The sequence below is a fragment of the Eptatretus burgeri genome, chromosome 15 (genome assembly GCF_056783735.1).
Source record: "Eptatretus burgeri isolate ZD-2024b chromosome 15, Ebu_testis_v1, whole genome shotgun sequence".
NCBI lineage: Eukaryota > Metazoa > Chordata > Myxini > Myxiniformes > Myxinidae > Eptatretus > Eptatretus burgeri.
Window position 1 is genome coordinate 2,248,601 of NC_140975.1, and position 12,500 is coordinate 2,261,100.

At 42.4% G+C, this 12,500-nt stretch overlaps 1 protein-coding gene across 2 annotated transcripts in view; it reads left to right on the forward strand.

Moving 5' to 3' along the window:
- The window catches only part of MYO6 (myosin VI), a 113,467-nt gene that overhangs the window by 3,338 nt on the left and 97,629 nt on the right, over nt 1–12,500 (forward strand). Inside the window, exon 1 of one of the 2 annotated variants that reach the window (XM_085857880.1) lies at nt 9,167–9,186. The exons of the other annotated variant lie outside the window; for it this stretch is intronic. The gene's annotated coding sequence lies outside the window, so the exon portion shown is untranslated. Of the gene's footprint in view, nt 1–9,166; nt 9,187–12,500 lie in introns of those variants that run through there. 2 annotated transcript variants of the gene reach the window in all.

Genomic DNA, 12,500 nt, shown 5'->3' on the forward strand with positions numbered 1-12,500 from the left:
TGGTCATGATCATAACTTGGAAGTCAATCGGACTTGAAATGGCGTTTTCATCGCAATTTGAAAGTTTTGACCCGACCCCCCTGACATTCGACCCCCGACCGCTAAGGAGGGTGTTGGTATGACACCCCAATGAGACATATGGTTGGATGCAAAATTGGAAGATGCACATTTTGGATTTGGTTTGAAGTCGATACGACCATTTTAGCGCACGTTATTGCGAAAATAAGAATTTCGGAATTTCGTTGACCTTGACCTTTGACCTTGATTCACCAAAAACGACAAGTGTCTAAGTTGGACCATGGCTGACGTCTGTACCCAGTTTGGTCATGATCACTGAAACGGTGTGGCTGCTGCAGGGTAAACAAATACACAAACAAACAACCAAGCCAGGAGGCGGACATGGGTAGTCGATCAAGTCGAATTTAGTCGTTTTTCAGCCGTTAGTAGCCAACAAAAGCGTCCATAGCAACGGTTCTTTCTCACACATAACTAGGACATACCATGAACCTACCATACCAGTTTCATGTATATCTGACTCATAGTCTCTGAGATATAACGAACTTCGTTTTTTCATTGTTTTCGACCAGGGTTCATTCAAAGTCTATCTTCTCCGACAGTTTTCATAGGATCTGGCTGGAAATTTTTGACAATATGGCTGAATGTACTGCCCACAGTCGCTCGTGGCCCGATTTTTGATTTTCGAAAAAATTAATTTTTGAGTTTTTTTTTGAAGATTTCAAAGGTCCGTTGCTAGGCAACGGATGGGTCCATAGCAACGGTTCTCATTTGCACACAACTAGGTCATGGTATGAACCTACCAACCAAGTTTCATCGAAATCGCCATTGTATTAACGGAGCACTGGACCGAACAGACATACATACAGACAGGCAGACAGACAAACATATCGACGGAAATACTGATAAGGGTATTTACTCATAATAAGGGTAGACTAGATTGACTCCCCAACATATTGACGGAAATACTGATAAGAGTAGACTAGATTGACTACCCAACAGACAGATAGACACACATAATGACACACACACAACTGACCAACATAATTGCCGAAATCCGAAGGATTCCGGCAATTAACAAACAAAAAATTAAAAATCACTCGTAGAGCGATACTTGGCAAAACAGCACAAAGTTGAACCGCACTCGGGAGAGCACACACCTCGGCCAGGTGGAACAGTTCACATTTTGTTTCCCACCGATGGGCTGGATCTGAACCACAATCCAATCTGCTTGTTCTTGTCACCTTACCACCTCATCCACCTTGTTTTGTCATAACTCGTCCACAACTTTTTGAGATATAGTGATATATAAATAGTTTTTGCCTCAATCAATTTTAGAAATTAGGTCTGTGTTGACCTTTTGACCTTAAAATTAATTGGTAATTGAATTCATTGCCCTGATATGCAAATCCTGTTCAAATTTCAAGTCAATCATATGCAAATTGAGGATTTAAAAAGTGATCCGAGGTTATTGACCATTTGGACTATGTTGACCTTTTGGCATGTGCTGACCTCAAAAATAATTGGTGGTTGTATTCAATGAGTTGACCTGAAAATCCTGTTCAAATTTCAAGTCAATCAGATGAAAATTGACAATTTTAGAAATGTGACTCATGTTGACGTTTTGGCCAATGTTGACCTATTGACCTCAAAATTAAGAGGTGGTTGAATTCAGCGAACTAATATACAAATGCTCTTCAAATTTCAAGTTAATCGGATTAATATTGAGGATTTTAGAAATTCGGACTGTGTTGGCCTTTTGGTCTATGTTTACCTTTTGGCTGATAGTGACCCCAAAATAATAAGTGGTTGAATTCAGTGACCTGATATGTAAAGCCTTTTCAAATTTCAAATTAATCGGAAGAAAATTGAGGATTTTAGAAATTCGGCAGATGTTGACCTCTTGGTCTCAAAAATAATGTGTTTGAATTCAGTGACCTAATATACAAATGCTTTTCAAATTCCATGTCAATCAGATGGAAATTGACAATGTTAGAAACAATTAAATAATTTGTCCTGTGTTGGGATGACCTTATGGCCTACGTCGACCTTTTGACCGATGCTAACCTCAAAAGTAATTGGTGGTTGAATTCATTCACCTGATGTGCAAATCCAGTTCAAATTTCTCGTGAATTGGATGAAATTTGAGAATGTTTGAAAATTTGCCTCAAATCGATCACAATCCTTTAACTCTCCATGAAGACCTTTTTGATCGACAGAATTTCACAAAACTTCAATGCGGGACCATCACAGGGTCGGTTATAACAATCTCCAAAACTTTCAGAACGATCGTTTTTTTTTTGTTTTTTTTTTGTATACATTGTCGAGGCTCGTGTGAGAGCTAACACATCGGTTGAGCGGTTTGGGCTGAATGTGAGCAGACAAACATACATACAAACAAACAAACAAACGGAGGTGATGAACATACTTGTGAATTTTTTTTTTTCCGTAACAAACAAACAAACTGAAAGGGGGTGAAAACATAACGTCCTTCACCTTTGGTGGCGGAGGTTAAAAAGAGACCCGTGCTCTTCTGCTAGCTTTGTGACGGGTTGAGGTATATTTTGGTCCAACTACTCTTCCATTTGTAGCTTTCACAGATCACAATCCTTTATAGTAGGGCAACTTAGCATAACAATTTTGCATTTTGTGAGGAAAGCACCAAATTTGGCACACGAGTAGCCCATCATATTATGAACGGATTTGGATATTGGGCCATCTCAAATTTTTGATGGCAGTGGAAAATGGCTGCCACAGCCATCAGTGGCTGAATTTGAGATGGCCCAATATCCAAATCTGTTCATAATATGATAGGCTACTAGTGTGCCAAATTTGGTGCTTTCCTCACAAAATGCGCAATTGTTATGCTATATTTAGCTAAGTTGCCCCACTATTAACTCTCATTCATCAAATGAAAAACAGAAATCATAGATTGATCAGATGGATCTTGTTGTCTTTACAGGAATTATACCTGGAAATGAGATGCATCAAAGGGAAATAATTTAAATGCAGATGTCCTGTCAAGATCTGAGTAACTTGGGGATTGTTCCCCTGGTCTGTTGGGGAAGTATAAGTGAGGATAATGTTTTTTATTTTGTTTTTCTGAATGCTGCTCCTTGCAGTGAAGATATTTACTCTCGCCGAACGCTTCGGAGAGGGGATTGCATGTGGGTCCGTTTGTTACTTGGCGAAATCTTCGATTTTGTCAAGTATGTTGGTCTGTTCAGTTTGTTGGTTTGTTTGTTTGTTTGTCTGGTCGTCTACAGCCCAAACGGTTGGACCAGTCGTTCTTAAAATTTTACACCTGATCGGCAATCCACCTGAGACGGTCCGCGTCCAAACCCTGTCTTAATCGGACTAAACGTCGCGACGTGACGTCACACAACGTGAAAACACATTTTTGGACATAACTCAGTGACTTAACTCAGACTAAGTGACTCAGGACATAACTTGGTTGATGCCAAATTAAACTTCATTCAAATATCTAAATGATTACTAAATGCATCTTATTACAAATTACGCATAGTTTTCGCAAGCGTATGATGTCAAAGTTTTGCCTATTGACGTCATTTAAAAAAAAATATTTACGCTCGTGTGCAGCCGAAACTACTGAAGCAATTGTTCTCAAATTTTAACACGTGATAGCCAATCTTGCTGAAATAGTCTGGGATCAAATCACGTCATAATCGCACTTAACGTCACGACGTTACGCCAAAAAAATGTGAAAAGCTTTTGAACATAACTCGGTAACCAGAAGTCGTAGCGACTTCCTGTTGATGCCAAAACAAACTTCAATGGAATATCTAAATGTTTTAAAATGCATGTTAGTACAAATTATGCACAGTTTTCGCAAGCGTATGACGTCAAAGTTTTTAGCTATTGGCGTGATTTAAAAAAAATTCTATTCGTTCTACAGATCACAATTCTTAACCGATTTGGATGAAATTTTAACAGCTGATAGAAATCCACAGTGCAAAAAGATATGTGACTTTTGGTGATGTTCAAGATCAGGATCTGGATTCTGCATCACTTTATATTATCGCCCATTATAAGCCAATAGGGAATTTTGTGAATTACACGTGGCTATTTCTCAAACAGTTTTGCACTTGTTATATTGAAACTTATACTGTCTATTTATGCATGTAATTAATATTAACGTGTACAAAGTTTTCCCAAATTGACCGAAGGTCAAGGTCAGGGTCACCCAAAACATGAAAAACACACATATAAAATGTACATTTTTGTTTTACAACATATTTCAAACCTGATAACGGGATCATAAAGCGGGTTGAAAAGCAATGTTCCAAGGTATTTTCAAATATTTTCTACGATCAGAATGAAGGCAACAAGCACCGATGATAAGTTGTTGAATGTCACATGGTGGCTTTCAATGAGTTGTGAAAATTTTAAATCTGCTGCCGTTACCATGACAACGCGCGCCTGATAATTGTTATTTGTGACGTCGCGTCATTTTATTAATGTACGAACAAATAAACACCACACATTCCATGACATTACAGCTTGGACCACCACACGGAAAGGTCAACTAATTCGCCAAGTGTCGTGCTAAGCATGATTTTTCATTTGTCTGTTTGTCTGCACAGAACTTTTGTGTTTTTCACTGCAACCGCTTGCCTGATTGAGATGAATTTTCACCATTGGTGCGACGACTCATGTAGAATATTGCAATGATAAATATGATGTCATAGGTCACGTGGTGTGGCAGCCATATTGGAAAAAACAAAAAATTTGGACCTCTGTATCTCTGAAACTGCACTAAGGAAATATTTGAAACTTGGCACGTAGCAAGTACTCCTCATGGGAAATTAATGTGATTTTTTTTTAATGACGTCATGGGTGCCCTCGTTATGACGTCATAATTGCATATTTGGAATGCCACATCTGATCAGTCTGAAAATTTTTTTAGGGTCATCTGGGGATTAAATGGAACACAGAAAAAAAAAAAAATCATGACGTCATCAGTCACTTGATTTGGCAGCCATATTGTTAAAAAAAAAAAAACCTTCAAAAATCTTCTTTTCTGAAGTGGCTGAGCAGATCGGGGTGAAACTTTACATATATGACCACCTATAACACAAGGTGCAAAAGGTTCACACACATGATGTCATTGGTGACATGATTTGGCGGCCATATTGGATTTACCCTAAAACCTATAAAAATCTTCTATCGAATGGCTGGACATATTGAGAGGAAACTTCACACAAGTGTTCCCAAAGCCATGGGTGTACAAGTGGCACAAAGCAAGCACTCTTCATGGGGAATGAGTGTATTTTTATGACATCATAGGTGCTTGCCTTCGTTATGATGTCATAATTGCAGATGCAGAACGCTACATCCGATCAGTATAAAAAAAAATTGAGGGTCATCTCGGCATAAAATGGTCCACAAAAGTTTTTTGATGACATCATCAGTCATGTGATTCGGTAGCCATATTGTTGTTTTTTGTTTTTGTTGTTTTTAACCTTCAAAAATCTTCTTCTCTGAAGTGGCTGAAAAGATCGTGGTAAAACTTCACACATATGACCACCTATCCATGAGAAACAAAAGAGTCACACATATGTGATAGGTCACATGGTTTGGCAGCCATATTGGATTTACCTATGAAAACCTATAAAAATACACCACTCAAAAGAAGTCCTGGTGAGGGCTTAAAATCTCTGATTGCTCTTTTTCTTGTTTTTGTCGTTCTTCTTTGTGTGAAGGGTAAGAAAGTTCTCATTCAGTTAAAAAAAACTTTCTTCTTTGAACGGAGAGGTAGACATTAGGGGTTAAGGAGTTCCCCTAAACAATATGCCATCATTCAGTCGAGACAATATCAAGGTGGAATATCATACCACTGTATAAGAAGAACTAATTTTGGAAAATAATATCCTACGTTTGTTTGTGACACCAATATTTCGACAAATTAATTTGCATAAACTAACGAGATGCTTTTTCATGTCAACGCTTCATCAATTGAGTCTAATATTTTTTTGAATTATTAGTCTATTTTTACATCAATTAAAATATCTCCTGGAAGCACAGAGAGCGAGTTGCTGAAAAACATAGCAACTCCTTCAATGTCTTGGCTGGGCCTTCACGATCATTTTACTCCACTTTGATGTTTGTTTGTTTGTTTTTGTGTTTGTGTTTTCGTTTTCTTTGTTAGATCCTCGTGGAGGATCTCTAAGTCTCGCTCACGTTGTTGTTCTTCATCTTCTTCTTGTGGACTTTTTTGTTTCACAGCCTACAATTTTCATCTAAACTTCCTGAAACTTGGCATATACATGTAAAAATACCCTGCGCAGACAGTAACCATCTCCGATTGTGAAAATTCCTCCTAGATAAAAAGTTATGACGTCAAAAAATCTCCGCCAATGGAAATCGCCGAAAAAATTATCTCTGAAACTAGGCAAGCTTTTTGAATTCTGTTTGCGGGAATCGAACAGGGCATTAGCAGAGATTAATTACCGCACATATGATACATCACAATGACGTCATATTCGTTTTTATGACGTCATAATTAAGAGGACAAGGATCTTAGCTGTTTTGAGCTTGTTTCACTTCTATGTATTCTTATATTGAATGAGTTGAAAACAGCAAGTGCTCCTGCAGGTTTTATGGGATAAAGAACCAAATTCAGTCATTGAAGTTCAGGTGGAAGGACTCTTCTCAAAATGTGTATCACATAGTGCCACTACCAGTCGGAGTGGGAATTACAGTTAATTATAAACTACAGTTTTGGTAAAATGAACACATCCGTATATTTGGGGTATTGAACCCATCCGTAATGCCACATGAACGGACCCGTCCCTAATTCGGGCTGCATGGACCCGTCCCTAATTCGGGCTGCATGGACCCGACCCTAATTCGGGCTGCATGGACCCGTCCCTAATTCGGGCTGCACGGACCCGTCCATCAAGACAGTTTATTTAACCGTAAATACAACACAATGTGCAAACATCCGAAAACGGACATGTTTAAAATAATTTGAAAAGGAAGGTAAACGTTGTTGTTTTGTGGCAACTGATTGTTAACAATCTGTGTTCACGATATGGAGCAATCCCTGATGATGATTTTTGTGGGTTCATGTGTCGCCTAATTATAGTACAGCGAAGAAAAGATGCCTCGACAAATATAATTGCACAACTAAGCACTTTTGTAAATTTTGCTTCAATTATTTATTTTACCCACAAGTCGTTCGGTCATCGGCTCTGGTGTTGTCTGTTATGATCTTGCATGCACGGCAATGCGACGGTCATGCTCAATCGGCTGAACGTCGCTCGTCCGTTGCTGTACGAAGCCCTTTGTACGTGTTTGTCACGATGCAGCTCGAGCTCCTTCATTCGGCATCCCATGGCCGTGGTGCGTTCATCTTTGCTGCTCGATTCCCGAGAGGTGTCTGATGTACTGACTTGCGTGCTGTCATATTGTAATACCTGCTTTGTTGAGGGGATGTAACCGGTGCACGTGCCGTTTTCTGCATCTATCAAGGACTGTTCAGGTCGTTTTGTGCTGCAGACTGAGATCGGAGTTGGATATTAGCCCCAGAATGTGCCCGTGATGATCTGGTGGCCACTTAGGGGTTTGATGGGTTTGGATGCAGGGTGATTTATTTGCAGACTTGTTAGTGTTACTGCTGCATTCGCCCCATTTGAACTCTTGCAATCAGCCAAATACTGTGGTATCCTTCTAGCAATATGAATGGATATGTGAGGATCTCATTGTACCGGTTGGGGTTGGAGTGAGAATCCCAGCTGTCAACAAGGACTCTCTCGGGATTGCAATGGACTGATGTGCATTGTTGAGCTCGATGTTAATCCTTTTGGCCGTTTCGTGTTTGTACTGTATGATCCACACTTGCATCGTGTCCCGTTGGGAACCTAACTTTGATAGTTTTCTTTTCAGTCCACTTCTCACGATGGATTGAGTGTCTGTCATGATGAGCAATAACAGTCATTGTACCTTGAAGGTACAATGATGTTATCATGACCTTCAGTTAGCGCTCATTCGTTTCTACCATGTAACATAACCATGCACCCTTCCCTCCCATGTGGGGTAACCACTCACACTACCTCCCGAGTTGTAGTTGTTGTCGACCCCATCTACATGTTTCCTGGTGAGAGTAGGTTGCATGTTTAGTTTAGTTTGAAGTGTCTGTACCTCTGTTTTTCTCGAGGAATTCCACTTGATATAATGTCATGCGGTTATCGAGGCCTGACATTGTTTGAGAGGTGCAACGCTCGATCGGGGGAGCGAGCATGTTGGCTGCAGCCTCGTGTGGAATATATATGTTGTGTCGTCTTCCTTGGGTCAGTAATTAAACTTGGCAACACGCGCACACGTTCTCAATACAACGCAGGTCTTCTCTCGACTTTTCTGGACTTTCATAAACGGAGTCCTGATGTTCCTCATGGATGAAAATCTCCCATGACCTCTTTGTCCACCCACGTTGTCTCAAAAACACATCATCTGGACCTCGGCTCGATTTGCCTTGGTTTCCATAACCGGTAATGAGGAAAACATTGTTATTACAGTAACTGTATCCCTTACAGCTCTGCAGCTGCTGCACGAGGGGATGATTTGCCGAGGGCTGCCTTGTAATCGGGGCACGTTTAAACCTTGGAGTACTGGATGTGCATTGTGACCATCATTCGCTCTGCTGCACTACCCAATCACCGGATGAAACGTCATGCACAGTCCGCATCGCTGCACAGTGTTGTGGCTTCTGTGTCACTGTTGCCTCTTCCTGCACAACGGTTCCACCTGCTCTCCCATGCTCACCCTAACCTTTGACATGCACTTTGTCGTATGTCGGTGTCTTGTTCGATATGTCTCATGTCGTGGTTGTCTGAGGAGTAAACTGCGGTGAGAGTAAAGATCACCACGACAATGCTGGGAGATGGAGCAGCTTCGAGACCCTGCTGAATAATGTATTGACTGGTGTGGAGTCACCCTTTGTGTGTTCGGAACCGGAGAGGCACAGTGAACCGGCTGCTGTTATCACATCACATTCCGCCCCTCGAGTTAACACGCCCTGGAAACATGAGATTCCTCAAAACGAAACACCGAGACCATTGTTCTCTTCCACTGTGCCATCTCTTGGTGATCATGTTTCCTTAACTCGAGGATCTTAAGTCTTTTGTTGTATATGGACTCGGCCAGTTCACGGTATGATTACCTGTAAAGGTGGGTGGCTCAGTCAGCCCCGGCATGATTTATGATTACCTGTAAAGGTGGCTTGATTGGCCTGCCCACAGTACGATTACCTGTAAAGGAGGGTGGCTCAGTCAGCCCTGGCATGATTTATGATTACCTGTAAAGGTGGGTTGATTGGCCTGCCCACGGTACGATTACCTGTAAAGGAGGGTGGCTCAGTCAGCCCCGGCATGATTTATGATTACCTGTAAAGGTGGGTTGATTGTCCTGCCCACAGTATGATTACCTGTAAAGGTGGGTTGATTGGCTTGCCCACAGTATGATTACCTGTAAAGGTGGGTTGATTGTCCTGCCCATGGTATGATTACCTGTAAAGGTGGGTTGATTGGCTTGCCCATGGCATGATTACCTGTAAAGGTGGGTTGATTGGCTTGCCCATGGCATGATTACCTGTAAAGGTGGGTTGATTGTCCTGCCCACGGTATGATTACCTGTAAAGATGTTGTGATTGGCTTGTCCATGGTATGATTACCTGTAAAGGTGGGTTGATTGTCCTGCCCATGGTATGATTACCTGTAAAGGTGGGTTGATTGTCCTGCCCATGGTATGATTACCTGTAAAGGTGGGTTGATTGGCTTGCCCACAGTATGATTACCTGTAAAGGTGGGTTGATTGGCTTGCCCATGGCATGATTACCTGTAAAGGTGGGTTGATTGTCCTGCCCACGGTATGATTACCTGTAAAGATGTTGTGATTGGCTTGTCCATGGTCTGATTACCTGTAAAGATGTTGTGATTGGCTTGTCCATGGTCTGATTACCTGTAAAGGTGGGTTGCCTTTCCTCCTGCTGGCATGGATTACCATTCCCTTTTGTAATGTAATAGGTTGTCTTTGTTCGCCTTGGCTAAAGTCTCACTCTTCGGGTGTTATAAATGGCTGTTTCGTAAATCAACGCGAGTCGAGCATGGTTGCTCTGGTCGACCGTTGTGCCTTTGGAGTGAACTTTGTGCTTTGGCCAGGCTTTATCTTAGGCTGTGAAAGTTCATGGAAACGGTTCTCTTAGCACACATGACTGCCACTGTTGCTGCATGAAATAGTTATTTATGTAGATGATGTATCAGTGACAGGCATGTTGTTTGACATTTAAACAAAAGCACCGTAAACAATGGGAGCACAAAGGTTTGATGGAAGACTGGCACAAGGTCCTGGCAGGAGAGGAGGTTGGTCGTGTGAGCTGAGGCTCAACGTAACTCCGTCGTGGTTTGTTGAGCCTCTGCTGCCTCATCAGGTTCCATGGTACACAAACGTCATGGCTGAACACAAAGAACCCAATGCTGGTCCAACCCTCATGTTCTTGTTCATATTTAAACTTTTGTTTTTTGTTTTCCAAGTCAAGGCTCGTGTAAGAGCGAATACACAGAAACGTACAAGGCAGGAGAAGAGGGGTGGGAGAGGGATGGGGCAGGGTACACGGGGTAAACAAAATGGTACTACAGGGACTTTCAGGAAGGATAATACGGAATATGAAGGAGGTGGGTTTGGGGTGGATTAACGGGGGCAATAAAGATCAAGATTTTGGATGGGGGAAGATAAGAGGTGGTGGTGAATGGCTGTTTTGATAGCCTGGAGGGAAGAATGCGATTGAATTCGTTATTTTGGTAGTTTAACCAGAAGTGGGTTGCTGGCGGACCTTGAACGCCCTGAGGAAATATAGGGGGGACAGACAGGACAGAGTGGGGGAGGGGGGGCTGGGGGGACAAGGCCGCAGAGGAGATGGTAGAAGACAAAGACCACCGACCTGTCTCCGGTGAGAGACTGAAACAGAGACCCAAAGACTCAACTTCATCTTGAGAGACACAAATGATCCAAATGTCTTGGTCTCCACAGTGTGAAACTGAGAAAGGTGGGAGGCATGAGCACAGCCCAGAGGGGAGAGCAGTCCTCCATCAGGCTGCGGATGAAAGCTTTGTATGTGGTCAGGAGCTCAGGTGGGCCGAGGAAGGACTTTGCACGACGGAGGATTCCCAGTTGGCGACGGGCTTTGGCGGCCAGGTTGGAAATGTGGCTTTCCCAGGAAAGATCATGGCAGGTAGTGAGACCCAGAAGCTGGAAAGAAAGGACTTCTTCAAAGGTATTGTTGAGAAAGTGGATGGAGGGGGTTGGGGGGGGGGGTTCGAAACGGTCCTTTCAGAGAGACATAATGAGAGTGTGAGATTTGTCCAGATTTAAAGACATGTTCCACGTGTTGGACCAGTTTGTGATTTTATCCAAATCTGCAGAGAGCGAAGAAGCTGCTGCTTGCTGTTCTGAGGGATGACCGATGGTACGGCAGAGGGTGGAGTCATCGGCAAAGAGATAAAGAGGATTTTCCAGAGAGTCGGAGAGATCGTTGATGAAAACCAGAAAAAGAACAGGGACCAGAACGCTACCTTGAGGAACTCCAGCCTGCACAGGAAGAGGGGATGAAAGAACTCCATTTCGGACCACACGGTGACTGCGACAGGAGAGGAAGTCCGTGAGCCATGAGTGGAGATGGCCTTGGATACCATGGGAAGAGGGTTTGGTGAGCAAGACAGGGTGCCAGACCGTGTCGAAAGCACGTGATACGTCTTGGGAGATGACTGATCTCACGTTTGACATTTAGGATCTCCAACTTTGTGCTTACAATGGAGGTTCTTGTGTGTCAGGATGGTAACCAGAATGGCATGGTTCCTTCAGGTTCACAAATTATTTAATATGCAGGTGTACGGAGATGAGGGTACAATGAGCTGAGGGTGGGAAGGTCGTGATCAGCTCTGCATGTCGTCTTTAATGTACAAAATACGATAATGAGATGTGCATCTTCCAACAAGGTTTCCTGTTTGAGCTCTTTTTTTTTTTTTTTGCTTTCACTGTTCGGGTTAACACTTGAAATATCAGCCACATTTGCTTCCCATGGTAGTTTTGTTTAAATTCCATTGTTTTCCAATAGGAGTGGCCACCACCGGTCTATCATGACGCGGTAGCGAACAACGTCTTCCGATCACAATCGTCCTCCGTGACCACACCGAACATCCCTTGTGCTGATGTTTCCACCAAGACAGTTTTCCACTCTCTCAAAAGATCCTATCGATGTGGCGCAGGATGTTGTTTTGCTATCAGACAGGACGTTCGGCTTAAAATCCATGTGAAGGATGGCACATCCAACGATGCAGCATCCTGCCTGCAAAGCATCAACATGCCAGTTATAGTGAGGTGGGGAATCGAACCTGGACATCATGGCTCGAAGGGAAATGTGTTACTTCGGAACTATGTTTTTAGGCTAACGTCTTAAGAGTACACCCAAT